This window comes from Hippopotamus amphibius, chromosome 12 (genome assembly GCF_030028045.1).
Source record: "Hippopotamus amphibius kiboko isolate mHipAmp2 chromosome 12, mHipAmp2.hap2, whole genome shotgun sequence".
Taxonomy (NCBI): domain Eukaryota; kingdom Metazoa; phylum Chordata; class Mammalia; order Artiodactyla; family Hippopotamidae; genus Hippopotamus; species Hippopotamus amphibius.
The window spans coordinates 56,564,191-56,588,560 of record NC_080197.1 but is presented as its reverse complement, the minus strand read 5'-3'; the positions used below and the strand labels follow the sequence as shown (position 1 = coordinate 56,588,560).

At 35.4% G+C, this 24,370-nt stretch overlaps 1 protein-coding gene across 6 annotated transcripts in view; it reads left to right on the top strand.

The window, feature by feature from the left end:
* CCDC91 (coiled-coil domain containing 91) overlaps positions 1-24,370 on the top strand; it is a 357,965-nt gene that overhangs the window by 109,516 nt on the left and 224,079 nt on the right. The gene's annotated exons all lie outside the window — the stretch shown is intronic.

Sequence of the window (24,370 nt, the reverse complement as noted above, 5' to 3'; positions counted from 1 at the left end):
TATTATAGAATACATGAAAACATGTTAAAAATAGAGTTTTGTAGAGATTTTTTTCACATTATTAAAAATGATAACGGCTTGACAGTGAATCATTTTTCTACGATGAAGATAGTGCTCGGACTCTTGACAATGATAAAGCTGAGTTAGCCAGCAGCAGCAGCAACAACAACAGAAACAGCAGCAGCAGCAGCAGCAACAACAACAACAACAGAAACAGCAGCAGCAGCAGCAGCAGCAACAACAGAAACAGCAGCAGCAGCAGCAGCAGCAACAACAACAACAGAAACAGCAGCAGCAGCAACAACAACATCTTAGGCTCCGTCTGGCTCAGTAACATTAGAAGTCATTGTCAGATGTCCTTATACCAATATATAAATTTCTATATAGCTGTCCTTCTGAATTGTGCTTCTTTGGCTTCAGAAAATATACTTTTTATTGTTTCTGACAGACAAGCAGACATACATGTATATAGTACAAAAGGCATGAAAGAAAAGGGAAATAAATATTAAAGGTATACACTGAGCATTTCTTTTTTATCCTAGTCCCCTAGTCCCACTCCCCTGATATAACTTGGTTACATTTTCTTTTGTAACCTTCCACATTTCTTCCAGGCATATAAAAATGTGAGTGTATCCTCCTCCTCTTTGTACAGAAATCGTAACATACTGTATATACATGCTAATAACACCTCTTGCTTTTTTTCCACGCTAGGGGATGTTGCTACAGGAATACTTCTAGATCTTCCAGATTCATTTTAGTGGTTGCATAGCACTCTTTTGCGTGAATGTACCATTAGTCACTTAATCAGTTATTTTACTCCCAGTTTTTTGCTGTTACAAATAACCCTGCAGTGAATATTCTTGTATGTATTTTCAGTGAAGCTATTTTAATTTAGATGATAATATTGTGTTGTTCCTGTGACTTAATGGAAAGATTAATTAAAATTAACAAATAGTTCATTTATTAATTTTACTACTGTGAGCACAGGGCAATACATGTTGTCTAAATAGTGTCAAATTTTATATTCATAGGGTCACACATATAAGATAATGTTGGTTATATTGAAGGTGATGGTAATTTTATGAGTATGTTGAAATAAAATCTTTAGCTGGCTATGAGCAAATTAGCATGATAGGTTGACATACTCTTTAGTTGTCACGTTGTATTTTTTAATGTGTCGGGTGTTTGTTGCAACATAGTGTATAATAGCCTGAACTAGAAACAATACAAATGTTAATCAAAAGTAGAAAGTTTAATATTTTGGGGTATATATATATATAAAGTAGAACACCATACTCCTGGAAAATTAATGAACTACTGCTATACGTAAAAACATGAAAGAAACTCATGAACATCTATACTGTCCTCACACTATCTTTAAGGGATCAGTAAAAGGGCTCAATTGACAAACTGTTCTGTAATTCAGATCCTAGTGCTAAAATCTGACGTCTAGAGTGTCAGTCTCCCTTTGAAGTCATGGAATTATTGTTCTTCATAAGGATGAGGGCTCCGTGTTTTGGCCAGAGAGGTGGGCTTAAGGCCGGTTCATAGTAAGCCCCACATCTGAATCTGCCAAAGGCAAGAACTCACCCTGTTTTGTTCACTCAGGATGGCACGGGGTAGGGAGTGGGGAGTAGACGTTAGATAAGGGAATTGTGGATGAATGGTGCAATATGGGACTAGGAAAAATTTCTCACTTAAATTCTCTGAATGAGGTCAGAGGCAAAGGCCAGACCTGAAGCTAATGGAATTGCCTGTGTCCCTCTCCCTTCTGTACCTTTGCCCCTGAGATTCTTGTTTTAGATTCCTAGTCCTACTTCTAGCTGGAAACAATAACATTTTCTACCGTGGGAATTTTCAAGTGGCCAAACTGAGGGTTGAACATGACACTGACAGGACAGTTGGACCAGTGGTACAGAGGTTCCGACTGCTGTGCCCTGTTCACACTTGGCTTGATGTCCCTGGACTGGTGTCTGTCATGCACACGGTTGCTAATATGTGTACTCTGTGCTCACCCAGCTTGAATTGTCAAGCACTTCTTCCTTCTTTTCGAAGGTTGAGTATTTGGTTTTCTCGAATAGAGTCTCCAGCTCTGTTCTCTTCTATTCTGTAGATGCTGCATTTCTGGTGCTTCCTCTTTGGGGAGTACCATGATTTCTTGAGGCTTTTGATCTTCTGATCCTTCTTTGTTCCTGTTCCCTCCTTGTGGTTTTCTGATCCACAACCCACCCATCAGCAAATACTATAGGTTCTAAGTTTGGGGATCTTTTCACTCCTCTCTGTTTCCTTAGTAACTACCCCAGTCAAAACCATTATCATGTCTTTTCTAGATGACTTCAGGAGTTTTTCCCAGTGTTAACTCTCTTACCCCCTTTCTTTAATTGGCACCCAGAGGGTTGGGCCACAGGTACTACTTAGTAAAATGTTGGCTGTTTGTGGTATTTGATTTTAAACTTTAGAAGTGTTTGGGATTTTTTCATTTGTGGATTCCAGAATAGGAAAGTATAAAACATATTATTTGACTGTAATTTTGGAGATTGTATTTTGACCTATTATAATATTTCCCTGAATGTTTGTTTTAATCTCTACATTGAGCCCTAAAGGTTTTGCCTACTATTAGGATATTCTCCTTAATAAACCATATAAACTCATTGCAGGTAAAAAAAATTCTGTGTGATTTGGGCATCATTATTGTGCCCCATCAAAGTCTTTATTAATCCAACTTTGATTTCTATAATTAATTTATGTGATACAGCCTATATGGATTAATTTTTTTCTTATTAAAGCATTGCTGAGGTGAAGATATAATTATTTTTAATAATTTCGTTATGAAAATTTCCTTCATTTAAATTAAAATTGAAAATCTTTTGAGGTTTGTTTTCTTGAATTGAATGTGATAAAGACTAATTTTATCGTGGACTTCCTCAGATAAATTGTTTTAGATAATGTACCTTTAGTAATGGCCAAATAATTTTAGGATAAACAAGACAGAGACTGCGTAAAGTACTTAGAAATTAGAACAGAAGGATGCTTAAGAATATACTTTAGAACTGTAAATACATAGTATTGTTACCTAATCTTAATCTTATGGGAGGTATGTCTGCCTGACATGAAGGTTTTGATTATTTTGTGTCTGTCAAGTCTGAGGTCAGAATAAAGGAAGGTGAGTAAGGTGATTCAGCTAATTTGGATGGAAATTTTAATTTAATTTAATTTAATTTGGCAGACATCACAAATTGGACAGAATATTGTAATAAAATATTACATACAGCTTGGTTATTATGGAACCCTTTAGCCAGCTAAATCAACTGTTATTTTCTTCTTCAGCCATTCCTTTGACATTTATGAACATACAGCAAGTAAAACAAAAGGAAAATTTTGCTGATAGAATTGCTCATTTATCTAGTGAATAAATATTTATTGACTTTATCAACCTATTAGATTTCTAAAGGAACATTCTATAGTATTTTAATCCTTGGTCTTGTGATCTAAACACAAGTACTTTGTTTTGATGGGATGTTTGATGAAATTTAAGAATTTCATTTCTCCTGAATTTTTAAAGATAGATTACTCATTTGGTTACAATCCTGTTTGGTCAGGGTGTGAGACTATTTACTTTCTACTTTCTTTTCTTTTTCTTTTTTTTTTTTTTCCTTCGCCTATTCAGTAAATATTTATTGTGTACCAAGTACAGGGGGAACAATGGAAAACAAACATGAACAGACAATGCTATGAATTTGTGAAATTAACATTTGTCAAGTGGAGCACAGGCTCTCTCATGGTGAGTTGCAATTCAGCAACAGACTACGAGAATAATTGAAATGAAGAAGTTTATTACTCACAGGTCCTGGAGGAAGTACATGGCATGCCTGTGGGACCACATGAGAAGGTCAAGATAGTGCAGACAGAGTGTAAAACAACCCAGGACATATGTCTTTATTAGGATTCCTGGGAGGAGGTCTTAGGGGTTCCAGGGCTAAGTTTGGATTGGTCAGTTCAAATCAAAAAAGCAGGGAATAGTAAACTCCATGGGGATCTTTTCAAAGGGGTTCAAAAAGCGAAGGCCACGGGAGGTAGGGGAGACTGTTGATCACAAGGGCTGTTGGGGAAGTCATTAAGAAATTAAATTTGCTTGTGACTCTGTGGGCTGTTACCTAGGGAGTGTGCTTGTCCAAGAGGGCTAGTGACAGTTTAAGGTCTCTGCAGGCCACTTGGCCAAACAAAATGGGTGTTGAGGCAGCAGTACTGTGGAGTAGCTTAGCTAAACTCTCTACATATAAGATATCTGCCTTCATGAGTCTTGCAAGCTTGTGAGGTGCACAAAAATTAAAAATAATTACAGATAATTATTGAATTATAACTAGGATATCTTTTTTAAGGGTAGATACAGGGTATCAGGACGGCAGGAACAGAGAGCAAAGTATAGCTGGGAAGGATATCAGACCGCTGTCTGAGTCCAAATGGGATCAACAGGGCAAAAAAAAAAAAGGCCTGTAATGTTTAGGGAGGCAGGCTTATCTGAAAGAGCTGAATGCTTTGTAGCAGAGAAGAGAGACATGGAGAGAACATTTCCAAATATTCACTTTGAGCAGTGTCAACATTCTTAATTTTATATTTGTTTTCTGATTTATTAAAATCTTTCGTAATTATTATTCTCTTTGCTCTGTTTTGTTGGGTTTATTTTTATATTCTTCCTAATTTTAAAAAAAGTTGATGCCTATCTCATTAATTTTAATCTTTCCTTATTCAAGGATATAATTTTCCTTCTGATTATTACTTTAGCTGCATCTTGCCAGTTTTGATTTTTTAAAAAAAAATCCTCCAATTATGTATATTTTCTAATTTGGAGTCCGAATTATCCCTTCAGTTATTTTAAAAGTGTTTCTTAATTTCTAAGCATGGGCTTTTTCTAGTTATTGTTTCTTGATTGCTTTATTGTTGGAGAAAGAATTTAATACGAATTGTAATTTGAAGAGACTTGCTGTGGGGCATAACGCTGTCTGAGGATGAGTAGCACTGATGTCCTCAGGCTGCACGCCTGCCCTGCCTTGCCAGAGTGTGCGTTGTAACAAGATCCCCAGCTAATTAATGCTGATGAACATTAAAGTTTGAGAAGCACTGCTGCTCTGGACCTATGTAGATACTGTATTCAACAGCTGCAGAGTACACATATAGTTTATGTAAATATTGTAGAGATAGTAAGATCTCTTTGTATTGGTGGATTTATAAACTTCTTGTTCAAGTTCTGTAACTTTTCACTTTTTCGTTTTGATATTATGTTACTAGGTGCATTCATATTTATAATATCTTTTTGGTGTACTGAACTTTTTATTATTACTATGCAGTCATCTTTTTTATATCTGTAGAATTAGTGCCTCAAATCCATTTTATCTGATAATAAATACTGCAGCTTTATTTTGATTAAAATTCAACTGGTATTTTTTTTCCATTCATGTTTTTCAGACTCTTTGTAGCCTTATGTTTTTAGATACACCATTCATAAAGAGTGTGAAGATAGAATCTGTTTATCCAGCCTGATAGTCCTTGTCTTTGAATTGGAATATTTAGTACATTTATATTGTAATGTAATTACCGATGTACATTTGTTTTTTGTTTTTTTTTTTCTATCATTCTAATTTTGGCTTTCTATTTGTAATGCCATTTTATGTTTCTTTTTTCCTTTTTTTAACCTTTTTTGAGTTGATTTCTTGTTTCTTGTTTCTCTTGCTCTACCAGTTTGGAAGTTATGTACTCTGCTTCTCTTCTTTTGGTAATTTCCCTTGGAAGTTTTAACAAGCATTCTTAACTTATTAAAGCCTTGAACAAATTAGTATCTTTATCCTCCTCTTGAAAAGTGCAAAATCTGAAACATTTGAACCTCAATGATTTTCTCTTGTTATTGTGCTATTTTTCCTAGTATTTTTTACGTGTATACTCAGAATCTGCATAGATATTTGTATATTTAATATATATAACTCCACAAGACGTTGTTATTATTAGTGTTTTGTATGGAGAAAGTACATTCGATTTACCTGCATGTTTACCACTTTTTTCTTTATTTCTTTTTGTAACTTGGACAGTCCATCAGAAATCATTTTCCTTATGCTTGAACTGCACTTCTGAGAATTTTCCAGAGAGAGGGTCATTGCTGGCAAGCTCTCAGTATATGCTTGTTTGAAAATGCCTGTCCCTGTGCTTGTTGGATAGTTTCATCTAGATATATTTAAGTGGACAGTCATTATTTTCCCCTGCACAACATGATTATTACTCCTCTGTCTTCTGATTTGTATAATTATTGGGGATAGGTTAGTTGGTTCTGTTAGTTGCTGCTTCTTTAAGGTAATTGGTCTTTTCTTTCTGGCTACTTTTATGATTTACTTACTCCTTGTAACTCGTATTCTGTAGTTGCACTGTGATGTAGCAGGTATGGATGTCTTTTTATTTACCTTGCTTAGAATGGGTTGGGCCTTTTGAATGTATGGGTTGAATCCATGAATTTAAGAACCCTGATAATCTATAGATTCAAGAAGTGCAGCAAATTATTTATGGAAAGTCTGTCATTTCTGGAAAATTCTTTGCCATTATCTCTTCCAGTATTGTTTTGTTCCATTTGCTCTCTTCTCTTTTTTTGGAACTCTGGAAGTAGATAAATGGCAGATTTTTTTTTGTTGTTTGTTTGTTTGATTTTTTTTATAATTCTTATGTGTCTGTTAACATATTTTTCACATTCTGTCTGTGCTGTAGTGTGATTAATTACGGATGTATCTTTCATTTCGCTATGCTTTTCTTCATCATTGTCTAAGCGATACAAAACCTCTCCATTGTTTATAATTTTAGTTTCCTTCATTTCTTCCTTCCTTCCTTCCTCTTTCTTCCCTTCCCTCCCCTCTTCTCCTGCCCCTTCCTTCCTTCCTTCTTTCCCTTTCTTCCTTCTTTCCTTCCCTCCCTTCTTTCCCTCCCTCCCTCCTTTCCTTTCTTCTTTCCTCTTCTCCCTTTCCTCCCTCTTTCCTTTTCCTTTCTCTTCCCTTTTGCTCTTCCTTTTCTTCCCTCCTCCCTTCCCTCTTGTCCCTCCCATCTCTTCTCTTCCCTTCCCTTTCCTCTGTTGCATTGTAACGTTCAGGCTGTTTACTTTCTCGTGTTCTAGGATGGGTGTATTACTTTTATTTTATTATATTTTATTTTTTTGGGGGGTAGTTTTTTTTTTTAATTGAAGTGTAGTTTATTTACAATATTATATTAGTTTGAGGAGTATAGCATAGGAATTCAGCATTTTTACAGGTTATATTCCATTAAAAGTTACTGCAAGGTAATGGCTATAATTCTCTGTACTATACAGTATATCCTTGTTGGTTGTTTATTTTTTTATTTTATTAATTTTTTCTATCTTTATTGGAGTAAAATAGCTTTACACTGTTATGCCAGTTTCCACTGTACAACAAAGCGAATTAGCTGTATTTATACATATATCACCATATGCCCTCCCTCTTTTTTTTTTTATAAATTTATTTATTTATTTTATTGGCTGTGTTGGTCTCTTGCTGTGCGCAGGCTTTCTTTTTAGTTGTGGTGAGTGGGGGCTACTCTTCGTTGTGGTGTGTGGGCTCCTCATTGCTGTGGCTTCTCTTGTTGCAGAGCATGGGTTCTAGGCACATGGGCTTCAGTAGTTGCAGCACATGGGCTCAATAGTTGTGGCTCACAGGCTCTAAAGCGCAGGCTCAATAGTTGTGGCGCACGGGCTTTGTTGCTCTGCAGCATGTGGGATCTTCCTGGAGCAGGGATCGAACCCGTGTCCCCTGCATTGGCAGGTGGATTCTCAACCACTGCGCCACCTAGGAAGCCCTACCCTCCCTCTTGAGCCTGCCTCCTGAGCATCCCTCCCACCCTCCTTACCCCACCCCTCTAGGTCATCAGCAATCATTGAGTTGATCTTCCTGTGTTAGGCAGTTGCTTCCCACTAGCTATCTATTTTACATTTGTTAGTATATAAATGTCAATACTTCTCTTTCACTTTGTTCCAGCTTCTCCTTCCCCACCTCCCCATGTTCTCAAGTCTGTTCTCTACATCTGTGTCTTTATTCTTCCTCTGCTGCTGAGTTCATCAATACCATTTTTTTTTAGATTCCACATATATGTGTTAGCATACGGTATTTGTTCTTCTCTTTCTGACTTACTTCACTCTGTATGATAGACTTTAGGTCCATCCACCTCACTACAAATAACTCAATTTCATTCCTTTTTACTGCTGAGTAATATTCCATTGTATATATGTGCCACATCTTCTTTATCCATTCATCTGTCAGTGGACATTTAGGTTGCTTCCATGTCCTGGCTGTTGTAAATAGTGCTGCAGTGAGCACTGTGATACGTGTATCTTTTTAAATTATGGTTTTCTCTGGGTATATGTCCAAGAGTAGGATTGCTTGGTCATATGGTAGTTCTATTTTTAGTTTCTTAAGGAACTTCCATACTGTTCTCCATAGTGGCTGTACCAATTTACATTCCCACCAACAGTGCAGGAGGGTTCCCTTTTCTAGGATGGGTATATTACTTTTAGTTTACTCATACTTTGTGAATATATTCCTTTGGGGACCAGATTTATGGGGGAGGGTCCTTGAGTGGGTGCTGAACTCCTTTCTTTGTCCCCAGTGTCTTTGAGGTTATGAAAACCAAAACTGAGGTTTACAAAGTTTGGCAAATGTCTTCAAGGCAAAAAATTGCTTCTCTCTCTTTGTTTCATAATTAGCTTTTGCCTGAGTATTTCTTTCTTTTAGCCAGATCCTCAGTTAGGTTGGTTTTTCTTCTTTTATATTACTTTGTACTTTTAATTGAAATAGAAATGGGTGGATTAGCCAGGTACCTACTCTCCCATAATTTTGGAAACAGTAGTTCCAGGAACTTTTTAATGAAAGATTCTTTTCCCATGTTTTCTACTTCTTGATGCCTGGTCTTTGCTAATTCACTGAAAGTAGAAAAAAAAAATTGACATGAAATTAAGCAAATGGGCTTTTGTTTGCTAGATTCTAACAATTAGTTGTATATTTATATATCTTAATGTATCTCAGAGTCTTGTATCATCAGTGTAATGTATTTCCTGTGGCCTAATTATATATGAGGATGTCAAATGTGCTTGTTACTAAATTTTTTTCTTAGATCCATGAACTGTATAATTCATAAATTTATATTCCATGATTATTTAAAAATATCTGCTATATTTATATTAATTGAATATTCTATATATATATAGAGAGAGAGACATGATTCTTATAATTTTTGAGTTCCATTTCTTTAGAAAGAGAAGGTATTGTTATTGGTCAAGAAAGTACTGTTTAGAGTTTAAACCTGATGTCATTTTGGATTCAGTGGGTGTAAAACAAAGAGATATATTTGTTTCCTAGGTTCTCGTATGGTTAAAGTGAACTAAATAGGCAATCATACTTAACAAGTGTATAATGAAAATAACTAGTGCCTTCTTTCTCTTGATGAGATGGATATGAATATATGAATTTTTACTTCTGGAAAGTAGTTCACATTTTCCTGTTTCTGTTGTACACATTTGTATAGTTCTTTGTGTAAGTGGTAAACAGCTGGGCTGAGAGATACATTGTAATTTTTGCTTTATTTAGAGTTCTGAGTCAGTCTCTTAGGCTTTTAAGTCTGAATCCGTCTTCTTGGGGCAACTGGATTTTAAAGTTTTCACAGAAGGGTAGTGTTTTTGGAAGTAAGAATTTTAACTGGTCAAATTTGCTTTAGAACAGCTCTTCATTGTTTTTTGCTTATTGAAAACATTAACTGAGACTTCTTTGTAGATTAAAGAAAATCTGATATAATGGAGTCCATACTATAAACTTTTCTGCATTTGTCTGTTGAAATTTATATGTATATTTTTATAGGTTAATATATGGTTATTGCATGTGTAATTTAGAGAAATTTCAGCTTTTTGTTTTTAGATTTTTAATTTTATAATTATGTTTTACTTACCTGCTAAGATTTACAGGAAATTGAATTTCAAAGGTATGCTATTAGTTTTCCTAAAGGCTAATTGAAGCCATATTTCATAAGCTCATAACATATATTGATATATTTACAGATTTGGTAAGTAATATAAACATTTCTACGTAAAACCATGTAAAGTGTACATTGAAATTAATAAATGTTTTGGAACTAAAAAAGCCTTATGATCAAATATATTTTTATAAGAAGAAGCCACAAACTCAGTCTTCCTAGTAACTGAAAATTTTATAGATTTATAAATGACTTACTATGATAAAGGGAACTTTTAATATTCATCACGAGTACCAAAAATACTATGTCAGTTAAGTTGGAGATTTTTTTAATGGAATAATCTCTTTCTGGTATGACAGATGCTCTTTATTTTAGCTTTGTCTTGAAATGGCATTGCCTTTTGGTTAATCCAGTTATTTAACTTCAGCCAAAGCTGAACACAGCTGCACTGGTTAGTGCTGCTGGCTGAATTCTCCTGTTTAATGCATCAGCTCCTTCGTCGTTCTCGCTTCTATCAGACTAGCTCAGATGTATACAGCATCTCATCTGAACTATTATAAATATTGTCTTAACTGGCTGCTGTGTCTTATAATTCATCTTATACATGGTTTCCAGAAGTTTTTATATAGCTGGCATTCAAAACCCCTTGGTTCTTTGGCCTGACTTTCAAGGTCCACTGTCATCTGGTAATGGCCTGATGGTGTTGACTCTTCACTCACTATTATCCTTGACATGCAGTGGTCCAGTACAATGGAAACTACTTGCTCTTCTCAGCACATTTTCCCCATGTATTCCTACCTCACTTCTTTGTTATAGTTTTGCTTTCCAGCTGAAATATTCTTCTCCATCTCTGCATGTTCGAATCACACCCTTCCTTTAAGGCCTGGTTTAAGTATCTTTTTCTCCAGTGAGTTTTCCTCAGTCATGTTTTCAACCCCCTCAATTCCTGCCAAATCTGAAAGTGACCTTCCTTTCCTGTTAATTACTGTTCTGTGTGTGGCATTTTTCTGTTAACTATTCTAAAGTTGATGGTTATGGTGCTGTGTACCCCTTTTTTTCCCTACTTCTCTAAACTTTCCTCTTGGCTTTTTCACTGTATTATTATTTTTTCTCTTCTTTCCTCTTAAAAATGATTGTTTTCTAGGGTTTTGTCCTTGACCTTTTCATTTTTTCACTGAGGAAACCTTTTAAGTGAGGCTGTCCAGGTTTGTGCATTTACTCTTGCCCTTCTTCAGAGCCTCAGACGTATGTTTTCAACTGGTCATTCTGACCTGGCTGGCTCCATATGTACCTTAAAGTCCACTGTAACATAACCTGTCTCCCCCTTTCCTGCTTCAAACCTGCACTCTTCTTATATTTTTTCTTGTCGCTTAATAAAATCACCATTCATTCATGTGCACAAGCCAGATAACTATGCTATTCTCAAGTTTTTTTGTTTTTTTTTTGTTTTTTGTTTTCATTTTGCTACAGCTAGTTGATTGGGGCCTCTATAATAACCATATTTCTTTTGAGCTTTTTACATTTCATGCTGAAGAACTTGCTGTTCCCTAAACTCGTTATGTGAATTCATGATTCTGGACCTTTTTATATGCTTTTTCGTTTGCCTAGAAAATCCTAAAGTAAGAATTATACAGACTTAGTTGTGAATCTCAGTTTCACAATTTAGGGCTCTGTGACCTTGGCTGCATTAATTAGCCTTTCAGGTACCTGTTTTACTTGTCTATAGAATTTTAATACATGCACAGAAGAGATATTGTGAAGATCTAGTGGCAATACACACACATATGTACACTTATACAGGCATATGTTGTTTTTATTGCACTTTGTAGATATTGCGTTTTTCACAAATTTAAAATTTGTGACAACCCTGCGTCAAGCAAGTGTGTCAGCATGGTTTTTTCAACAGCATTTGGTCCCTTTCTGTCTCTTTGTCACACTTCGGTAATTCTTGCAGTATTTCACACTTTTTCATTATTCTCATATTTGTCAGTGATCTATGATCACTGATCTTTGTTACTATTATAATTGTTCTGGGGCACCATGAACCATGCCCATTTGAGAAGGCAAACTTAATCGATAAATGTGGTATGTATTCTGACAGCTCCACCAGCAGGCCATCCCCCCATCTCTCTCCCTCTCCTCTGGCCTCCCTAATCCCTGAGAGACAACAGTATTGAAAACAATATTGAAATCAGGCCAGTTAATAACCCTACAGCGGCCTGTAAGTCTTCAAGTGAAAGGAAGAGTCACACGTCTCTCACTTTAAATCCAGAGCTAGAAATAATTAAACGTAGTGAGGAAGGCATGTCGGAAGCCTGGATAGGCCCAAAGCGAGGCCTCTTGGACCAGTTAGCCTAGTAGTGAATGCAAAGGAAAAGTTTTTGAAGGAAGTGAAAAGTGCTACTCCAGTGAACACAGACATGATAAGAAAGTGAAAGAGCCTTATTGCTGATACGGAGGAAGTTGTAGTGGTCTGGATAGAAGGTCCAATCAGCTGTAACATTCCCCCAAGCCAAGGCTTAGTCCAGAGCATGGCCTTAACTCTCTTCAATTCTATGAAGACTGAGAAAGGTTACAGAAGCTGCTGAAAAAAACTTTGAAGTTACCAGAGGTTGGTTCATGGGATTTAAGGAAAGAAACCTTTTCAATAACATAAGTAAGTGCAAGGTGAAGCAGCAAGTGCTGATGTAGAAGCTGCAGCAAGTCATCCAGAAGATCCAGCTCAGATCATTAATGAAAGTGCTACACTAAACAACAGATTTTCAATGTGGATGAAACAGCCTTCTGTTGGGAGAGATGCCGTCTAAAACTTTCATTACTAAAGCGGAGAAGTTATTGCCTTGGCTTCAAAGCTTCAAAGGACAGGCTGACTCTTCTTGTTAGGGGCTCATGCAGCTAAAGACTTTAAGTGGAAGCTAATGTTCATTTACTGTTCTGAAAATCCTAGGGCCCTTCAGAATTAAGCCTGTGCTTTATAAAGAGAACAACACAGCCTGGATGACACACAACACATCTGTTTACAACATAGTTTACGTGGTAAGAGGTCCAAATATCAGCATTCATAGGAATTTGGAAGAAGTTGATTCCAGCCCTCATGGATGACTTTGAGGTTTTAAAATTTAAGTGGAGGAAGTCACTACAGATGTGGTGGAGATAGCAAGAGAAGTAGAATTAGAAGTAGAGCATGAAGGTGTGACTGAATTGTTGCAGTCTCATAGTAAAATGTGGAGTGAGGAGTTGCTTCTTTCGGTTTAGCAAAGAAAGTGGTTTCTTGAGGTGGAATCTGCTCTGGTGAAGATGCTGTGAAGGTTGTTAAATGACAGCAAAGGATTTGGAATATTACATATATTGAGTTGGTAAAGTAACAGCAGGGTTTGAGAGGATTGACTCCAATGTTGGAAGAAGTTCTACTGTGGGTCAAATGCTATCAAGCGACATTGCAAGCTACCGAGAGAAACTACTAGACAATGCAGAATTTATTTATCAGGGTCATTTTTTTATCCATGAGCACTATTGGCTGGTAATAAGGATGACCTTCTACTTCATCATATTTCTAACTAGACCCTTGGACGCAAAACTACCAGATTGTAAGGGGCAACGGGTTCATGTACAAGAGATAAGATAGAAACATAGCATATACCTTCAACCCACATCACAGCTCATATGCAAGTAAACGAGGTCTTTGCACACAGGTGAGAGTGAGGCCCACCTTGGCTGAGAAGACATCCATATGCTCTGCAAGAGTCTGTATCTCTTGAAACAACTCTTGAAACAACTTTATAGGCACAGCTCTTTGGGCCTTAAAACAGACATGTTCAAGTATAAGAATTAACACACTCAGGAAAGTCCAAAACTGTGGCTTCCAACCATTTTCAATGTATTTCAGCCACATGATTCATTAATTTTAATGAATAAACTGGTAATAGAATTTTATTTAAACCACATATTTCTTCTGGATTTGGGCCTATAACATTTCCTGAAGGTAATTCTAAGAGTTTACTTGTCTAATAGCTCCTGTTGCATTTAAATTGCTGAATAAGAGGATATAATGACATCTACTTTGGGTTGTTGGCATATGGCTTTAGATATCTATCTCTAAGAATATGTTGATATGCTAAGTTTTTTTCTTTTAATAGTATATTCATCATATTGATAAGTAGACTGGTCTGCTGCTGTTAAAAATTACAGTGATTATAAAATTTATAAAAGCCACATGCATGTATTATACACAGTCATGTAGATGCTATATTACTTTATGGAAATACTTAAATATACTATGCCATTTGATATAGTATAGATGCTTCAGACTTAAATGTGGGGAAAATACCCACCAGTCTCTCTAGAGTGAACAGTTCCATTTGTATACAATGATACTCATTTCGTGTAAACTCTGAAAATTATTATGGGGCCATTTATTTCATCTTAGCAGGCTGAGCCAGCTTCTTGCACATGGGTGCTATGCTGTAATCTACTGAAACCTGTCAGTATGCTGCTCTGAAAATTTTTAAATTGATATTTCTACTTTACCATTTAGATAACAGGAAAAAGAAAAACTATTTTAATTTCAAGAAACAATGATTAATCAAAAGTATTAACATACTTTTTAAAAAAAATTTGTAGCAAGAGTGGCATGGGCATATAGAAAGAAAACAGTAAGTAGTAGAAGCTCTTTCAGAGAATGAAAGAAATTTGACACTGAAGAAAGAATAGTACACATAGAAGAAAGAATAGGAAATAGTCTAAATAGCTTAAAGAGAAAGGAAATTGTAGTAAGCTTTATTTATTTATTTTTAAAAAATATTTATTTAGCTGCATTGGGTCTTAGTCACAGCATGTGGGAACTTTTGTTTGTGACACATGGGCTCTTCCTTATTGCAGGTGAGCTACTCTCTAGCACGGGATCTCTTTTTGCAGTCCAAGGGCTTCTCTCTAGTTGTGGTGTGCCACCTCCAGAGCATGCGGGCTTAGTTGCCCTGTGGCATGTGGGATCTTAGTTCCCTGACCAGGGATCGAACCCGCATCCCCTGCATTGGAAGGTGGATTCTTAACCACTGGACCACCAGGGAAGTCCTTGTGGCAAGCTTTATATGAAGGTTTAAAGAAAGAAGAAAGAAGAGAGAATCATAAATTGCATTTTGCTAATATTCACATACTGTATCTAGATTTCCTTGGCCATTTGATTAACTTGAAGGGCAGAAGTGGAGTTTAAACTAGTTGTTCTTCATTAGTTTTGCTTCTCATTGGCAGTAGGATATATCTAAGAGTGTGAGGACTGCTGGTTTTACTTTATTCTTTTAATTGGCATTGTTAAATTACCGTATATAGATAGCCAGGCTTTTAATAATAGAATAGTAGCTTCTGTTGTTGGTATCATTTAAGTACATACTTTGTTGAGGATATTAGTTTCATTACATTTTTAAGTTTTCATCTCTGTCTCTCTTTTTTACTTTATGCTTTTACTGTTAGGTGGTCTATATTTTGTTTCCTTGCCTTTTATTTTTCATTGTTACATACTAGAAAAACATGCAAACTTCAAACGCTACATGATTTTAACTTGTATTTTTAATCATTTTTGGAGTAGAGACCGAGCCGTGGAAGCAAATAGACATTAATTCTGATCCTAACAATCTTCTAGCTATAGGTCAGGGACCTAATAGTTAAACGTAAGATCTTAGGCTCTTCATTTATAAAATGGTTATTATTCATAATAAAAGCCATATATGAGAAACCAAAAGCCAACATCGTTCTGAGTGGGGAAAAACTGAAAGAATTCCCTCTAAGAACAAGAATAAGACAAGGGTGCTCATTCTCATCATTATTACTCAACATAGTTTTGGAAGTTTTAGCCACAGCAATCAGAGAAGAAAATGAAATAAAAGGAATCCAGATTGGAAAAGAAGAAGTAAAATTGTCACTCTTTGCAGATGACATGATAGTATACGTAGAAAACCCGAAAGACTCTACCAGAAAACGGCTAACATTAATCGATGAGTTTAGTAATGTAGCAGGGTACAAAATTAATGCGCAGAAATCTCTTGCATTCCTATACAATAACAATGAAAAAGCATAAAGAGAAATTAAGGAAACACTCCCATTTACCATTGCAACAAAAAGAATAAAATACCTAGGAAAAAGACCTGTATGCAGAAAACTATAAGACACTGATGAAAGAAATCAAAGATGATACAAACAGATGGAGAGACATACCATGTTCTTGGATTGGAAGAATCAACATTGTGAAAATGACTATACTACCCAAAGCAATTTACAGATTAAATGCAACCCCTGTCAAATTACCAATGGCATTTTTCACAGAACTAGAACAAGAAATTTTACGATTTGTATGGAAATGCAGAAGACCCTGAATAGCCAAAGCAGTCTTGAGAAGGAAAGATGGAGTTGGTGGAATTAGGCTTCCTGACTTCAGGCTATACTGCAAGGCCACAGTAATCAAGACAGTATGGTACTGGCACAAAAATAGAAAGGAAGATCAGTGGAACAGAATGGAGAACCCAGATGTAAACCCAAGCACAGTTGGGCACCTTATCTTTGACAAAGGAGGCAAGAATATCCAATGGAAAAAAGCCTCTTCAAGAAGTGGTGCTGGGAAAATTGGACAGCAACATGTAAAAGAATGAAATTAGAACACTTCCTAACACCATATACAAAAATAAACTCAAAGTGGATTAAAGACCTAAATGTAAGGCCAGACAGTGTAAAACTCCTCGAGGAAAACATAGGCAGAACACTCTATGACATAAATCAAAGCAAGATCCTTTTTGACCCACCTCCTAGAATAAAGGAAATAAAATCAAAAGTAAATGAGTGGGACCTAATGAAACTTAAAAGCTTTTGTGCAGCAAAAGAAACCATAAACAAGACAAGAAGACAACCCTCAGAATGGGAGAAAATACTTGCCAACGAAGCAATGGAGAAAGGATTAATCTCCAAAATACACAAGCAGCTCATGCAGCTTAATACCAAAAAAGCAAATAACCCAATCCACAAATGGGCAGAACACCTAAATAGACATTTCTCCAAAGAAGACATGCAGATGGCTAACAAACACATGAAAAGATACTCAACATCACTAATCATTAGAGAAATGCAAATCAAAGCCAGAGTGAGGTATCACCTCCCACTGGTCAGAATGGCCATCATCAAAAAATCTAGAAACAATAAATGTTGGAGAGGGTGTGGAGAAAATGGAACTCTTCTGCACTGTTGGTGGGAATGTAAGTTGGTACAACCACTATGGAAAACAGTTTGGAGGTTCCTTTAAAAATAGAACTACTGTATGATCCAGTAATCCCACTACTGGGCATATACCCAGAGGAAACCATAATCCAAAAAGAAACGTACCATAATGTTTATTGTAGCACTCTTTACAATAGCCAGGACATGGAAGCAACCTAAATGCCCATCAACAGATGAAAGGATAAAGAAGATGTGGCACATACATAATATACAATGGAATGTTACTCGGCCATAAAAAGGAATGAAATGGAGGTATATGTATTGAGGTGGCTAGACCTAGAGCCTGTCATACAGAGTGAAGTAAGCCAGAAAGAGAAAAACAGATACTGTATGCTAACTCATATATATGGAATCTAAAAAAATGGTGCTTATGAACCCAGTGGCAGGGCAAGAATAAGGCTGCAGATGCAAAGGATGGACTGAAGGACACGGGGTTGGTGGGGGGGGGTGGGGGGCGGTGTGAAGGGGAAGCTGGGATGAAGTGAGAGTAGCATAGACATATGTACACTACCAACTGTAAAATAGATAGCTAGTGGGAAGTTGCTGTATAACTCAGGGAGGTCAACTCGATGATGGGTGATGCCTTAGAGGGCTAGGACAGGGAGGGTGGGAGGGAGTCATGGGAGGGAGGGGATATGGGGATATGTGTATAAATACAGCTCATTCACTCTGGTGTACCTCAAAAACTGGTACAAGAGTGTAAAGCAAGTATATACCAATAAAGAGCTTAAAAAAATGAAATGGTTGTTATTGTAAGGATCTAATCGGCTGACACACAGAAAAAATTTTGTACAATACCTGGCATTAAATATGTATCCAGTCAATGACAGTTCTCTCCTCTTTCTTCATTTCACTTAGTTTCACAGAAGTTTGAGCTGCTGTTTTTGGTCATGTAGAAAAAAATTATTTTTAATGAAACTATGCATTGTTTACATTCAGCATAAGTTTCAGGGTTATCTGATTCTAGCCTTGTCCATTGTCTTTGGGCTATTTTATTTTTACATCTCTTTATATGTTGTAGGTAGCTGATAGACATGTAAATTCTGTTACGACTATTAGAATTTCGATTGACTTCCTTCTCTTTGGAGAAAAATAGTTTCACTTCTGGTTGCAGTTTGTTTCAGCATTCTTTTATTCCTCATCAATTTATGCTGTTCTGACTTTTCCTTTGAACTGATTATAATATTTGCCTGGTTCCCTTATTGTATGAGTAGAATAAAATCTTTCGTACGTGTTCACTTTATATCTCTACGAGAGTCAGATTTTACCCTGCCTTGGAAAATTATCTTTTTTATTATATTTAAATATTAATATACATTATTTCCAAGAAATGTCTAAATAAATTATCTAAAGTAGTTTACTAAACACCTAGCATGTGCAGCATACTAGTATTTTATTCTAATCATTTGATATTTGAGATGTTCCAACAGTGACATCAACTTTACAAATGGCAAGTCTTACTCTAAATATTTAACCTATAAGGATTCATTTACTATTTTACTACCAATGTCATATTCTTAGGGTAAGTTTTCCATTGCAAAGGATTTGTGTTGTATCTTTCATTGTATAGTGTCTTGAATATAGTGGTACTCTATACTTGTGTTTTGAATGAGTGAATGGATAAAGGAATCCCCAAAAGACCACAAACACTTTTTTCCTCTTAGGCATCTCATCATGTTGTAATGAGATTTAAAATAAAATTTTAAATTTCTTTTTTATTTTTTATCGAGGCGTAATTCACATATATTAATTTCATGCTTATAACATGATGTATTTGTATATATTGCAAAAATGACCACAATAAAATCAAGTTAACATCATCATACATAGTTATAAATTTTTTTTCTTATGATGAGAACTTTTAAGATTTACTCTTTAGCAACTTTCAAATATACTGAACAGTATTATTAACTATAGTCACTATACTATACATTGTATCCCCATTATTATTTATTTTATAACTTGAAATTTGTAACTTTTGAGCCAGTTAACCCATTTTGTCCACCCCTACCCTCTGCTTCTCTCTATCCATGTACTCATTTGTTTGTTTTTAAATTCCGTGTATACGTGAGGGCGTAAGGTATTAATGTTTGTCTTTGTTTGACTTATTTCACTTAGTATAATGCCCTCAAGATCCATCCATGGTGTTGCAAATGGCAACATTTCCTTCTTTTTTATGGCTGAATAATATTTCATTGTGTGTTTTTGTGTATTACACTTTGTTTATCCATTCATCCATTGATGTACACTAAGTTTGTTTTTATATCTCTGACATTATAAATAATGCTGCAGTGAACATGGGGTGCACATATCTTTTTTTGAGTTAGTATTTTTGTTTTCTTTGGATAAATACCCAGGCATAGAATTGCTGGATCATACAGTAGTTCTATTCTTAATTTTTTGAAAAACTGCCATACTGTATGCCATAGTGTCTCCATCAATTTATATTTCCACCAGCAGGTCACAAGGGTCGCCTTTTCTTCATATCCTCACCAAATTTGTTATTTCTTGTATTTTTGATAATAACCATTGTAACAGGTGATAACTCATGGTTTTGATTTGCATTTCATTAACAGTTAATGATGTTGAGCATCTTTTCATGTGCCTGTTGGTGATCTGTGTGTCTTTGGAAAAATATTCAGATCCTCTAACCATTTTTTAATCAGGCTTTTTTTTTTTTTTTTTGCTATTGAGTTATATGAGTTCTTTATATATTTTGGATATTAACTGCTTTTGAGATATATGATTTGCAAATATTTTCTCCCATTTAGTAGGTTTTAGTTTGATGTAGTCCCACTTGGTTATTTTCGCTTTTGTTGCCTTTGCTTTTGATATCTAAAAGAAAGTCTTAAGAATCCAGTTTCTGTAGACTGAGGAGCCAAAAACTGCCTTAGCATGTCGCTTTAACATACTACTTTAACTGAAGTTGTGATAGCATTTTTCCTTCCTCTTGGGAAATTGCTTAGAATTTGCCTATGTTTGCCTATGAGCAAGAGATAAAAGAAAAAGCCCGCAAATTTTAGTTAGTAACTTGGCCTGAGAATATATGATTTTGAAATATTTCTTCCATAGTCTTCAAACTTACTAAACTCATTAAACAATGCTCTCTGTATTTTGTTAGTTTCTGTTTTTATTTTTATTTATTTTTTGGTTGCTGTGGGATTTTCTTCCTACTATGATAGTAAAGAAGCGGTGGTGATTTAAATAGCACAGGTTTTAATTTTCCTGTTCAAAAGCTGTATTTATATCATACTATCTCTTGTTGACGATGCTAGCAATGGATTATGAGGCCTTTACCTCCACCTGTCTCTTCTAGAAATTAAAACATAGTTTCTTTAGTCATTTGGGTAATTCTAAAAATTGCTCACTAAAATTTTGGTATATAGTGTTGCTTAAATAACCCTTAGGGAAGCACTATTATTCCTCAAGGAGTCAAGTAGAGATGGAGCCTTTCTTTGTAGAATACTCTGGAGGGTAATTAAAATAACTAAAATGGTGGTCATTTAATCAATTATGTGATCCCTCTTTTATTAAGGATGTGACCATTTCTGTTTCTTATGATCGTGCCTCAACCTTTTTAAAGCTATTATATATTTCTCTTTAAATCTCTAACCTAGATATCCTAGATATATCTTGAATCCATTAAATTATGTTTATCCATTAAATTATTAATCAAGGGGCATTTCCTTATAGGGGACCTTTCTTACAGAGAGGTAATACTTTTCTGAAGTGACTTTTACCCGGTTTTTTTTTTTTTCAGTTAAAAAAATTCATCCACTTATTTTGTGTTAGCTAACAAATCTTCATATTTAGATATACTGTTTAGATCTTCTTCAAGTCTTACATATTCTTTGTTTTTCATATAAATGAAAGAATGTTGAAAAAGGGAGCCTGGATTGGGTAAGAGAATCTTTGAATGGAAATTAAAGATCAAAAATAGTTTCGAAGTTAAAAGTTGTAAAAATCATTATCATTGTATTGGTATTATCCTCTTGAATTAACTGTTAACAGATGTAAACAGATTTCTTTGGGTATGGTTAAAATGCATGGATATTTTCACCTGTTTCTAGCTTAGACTTTACAAGAGTTGTTATGCTTACGTAAACAAAACAGAGTTGACCACAGGCAGATTTACTGGAAAAAAAATTGCATACTGTTTGGAAACTTGGTACATCTTTTCTTGTGTGATGTTCTGACTTAGTGTGCTTTTTTGTGTTTTAGAAGAGGTCGGTCAATGAAAAATGATATGCCCAATGACTATGCTAGTTACCATTACAAAGCTAGAGGTGAAGAACTGCCATTCATTGCACTTTTAATTATAAAGTTGCACTTTAGAGCTACTTTATAGCTCCAAAGGAATATGTGATGACCTTGTATCCTCTAAGTTTTAGAAAACCAAGGATTTCACATTTGAAATGAAGCAAATTGTGTCTGTACTCTTGCTTAAGACTTAAAAGTAAGCAAACAAAATAACAAAGAAACAAAATTTTCTAGATTTCTACTTCTTAAAAAGTGTTGGCAGAATTTTTATGGAAATTGGTGCTGTTGGGTACACTTGATCTTCTGAATTTAAAGATTTTGGCCATAAACTGACACCAGTCAACTTTTAACAGACCAAAGAATACTGTAAACATTAAAACAGTTTGAAACATTTAAAAAAATGTAACTTTTTGTCTAGAGGAGAAGATAATTATGTTTTACATATTGGAATTTGTAATTTTCATTATTAAGCTTAAAACTTCCCATTATTAAGCAAACGTATAAATATGTATATCATCTTTATGTGGACAGTATTTATGAATGTGAAATTTTTTTTTAGGGTGAGTTACTGTTACTGGATAATCACCTAAGATTAAGTGAAGATGTGTGACTTCTAGTATAGCGAAAAACTTTAGAGGCTTAACTGAGAAATCTACAAGGGTGAGTCAAAAATTATCCGCACTCCAGTTATATTAAAACTTCTGTTGGCCACACTGTCTTATCAGCTCTTTCTGTTCAAGGCTACTGTCTCCCCAGTCACTGCTGTGCAGGTGTGAACGTGTTACATCAGTTCATTTGTAACTGCAGTGCGAGCAAAAAGGGATGCCCCACTTGTGATTTGTGCGAAAAAAGTGCAGCATGCAATGATTCGCTTTTTGTGGTCTGAGGGTGTACCTGGTGCCGTTATTTATCGAAGACTTTGTACGCGGTATGGAGAAAGTGTTTTGTCGCAAAGAAGTGTGTATGAATGGATAGAGACGTTCAAGGAAGGTCACGTGAGTGTTAACCATCAGGAAGGAGCCGGATTCACTTCTCCTGAAGAAGTGAAGACAGTGGTGCATTCCTGGCTCGCAGCTCAGCCTAAAACATTTTTTAATGAGGGAATACGAAAGCTTGTTGACAATTGGACAAAGTGTATTGAAAAGCAAAGAGATTATGTTGAAAAATGGTATATTTGTCTTTTCTGAAAGTCAGTTAAAATAAATTCTGTGGGCAGAGTGCGGATAAGTTTTGACTCACCCTTGTAGTTTCCATTTTGAGGGTAATAGATACATTTATATATTCTCTTTTCTTTCACAGAAGTACTCATTTTTCTCATTTTATTTTTAAATAGGATATGAATTATGACATGCTTGGTAAACATTTATATGTAAATTCCAGGCATTTTAGGTTCAACTTTCCTCATGTCTGGAGTAGGTTTTGATGTGATCAAGGCTTGCACCTCCAAATCTAATATTTATTGGTCTGTTGCCGATTCTTGACATCTTTTCACAAAAACATCATTTCTTTGGGTATACTAATTCATCCCTGTTAATCTTTAGTTTGGATTAGAGTTTTTTCCTCTCTTATTTACCCAGAGCAGATTTGATCAGTGGATAGTATAGCTCATGGGGTTTGAGTACTACGACCAGGAAGGGCAGTGAAACAAGAGGTCTTCAGAATTATATTTCTAAACATGTGTAATTATTTTTTTCTTTGTTATATTTAAAAATTTCCCTTCTGAATCTACTATTTAACTGAGAACTAGAGCATGACCAACTTTAATACTCCTCTTCTGTCCTATCCGTGTGCTTTCTCCCAGAGGGAACCTCTGGCTTAAATTTTTGTTATAATTTCCTTGCTTTTGTAAAAAAGATTTTTTTGTTGTATGTGTGTGTGTATAAAGAGTTTTACTTGTTTATGTGCCTTATAAAAATGGGTTATTACTGTGCAAACTCTCCTGCAGTTCTCTTTTTTTCACCCAAATTTATGTTTTCAGGACTTACATGCTGTTGCATATATATGTATTTCTTTTATTTTCACTGATATGAAATATTCTAATTTATGACTATCCTACAGCACATTTAATCATTTGACTGTCAGCAGGTGTTCGGGTGTTGTCACTTATTTGCTGTTATGAACAGTACTGCCAGGAGTATTCTTATACATGTTTTCAGTGATTTCAAGTGTGTATTCAGCAGTTTTGCATAGGGGAGACTTTTGTTGAGACAAGCTGTTTTCCCCCAATGAGTAATTTCTTTTCTATTATATATTTTTCCTTTTGCTCATTCCTCTTGACCTTTTATTTTGACTTACAGAAAAGCTGAGCGAAATAGACAATTCCTATGTACACTTCATCCACTTCCTTCAAATGTTAACATTTTATCATGTTTGCTTTGTCTTTATTCTTTTCCCTCCTCCTCATCCTCTTCTTTTTTCTTCCCTTTCCTCTTCTCATTATTTATTTAGTGCTCTTTTTGTTCTTTTGCTGAGACAATATAGCCAAAGTACTGTGTTCCGAAGTAACTTAGGTTGGTTCTTGCCCTTCACCCTCCAGCCCGTTCCTTGGTAATGTGATTATATTATTTATCTAAAATATGGTTCTTCATATTCACTTTTAGGATTCAATCCCCCTATTCCCTGCCTGTTGATTTTAGTTTTATTTTATTGAGTATGTGCAACATTAACATGGTTCCAAAACTCAGAACCATATTATAAAACTACACTCAGAGAAGAGATACTTCCCACTATTCATCTATCTTTCTACTTCATTCCACCTCTCCTCCACCTATCAGTCTCTTTAGTTTTGGCTTCATCCTTCCTATGTTTCCTTTATGACAAACGAGTAGATGCATACATCTGTATCTTTTCA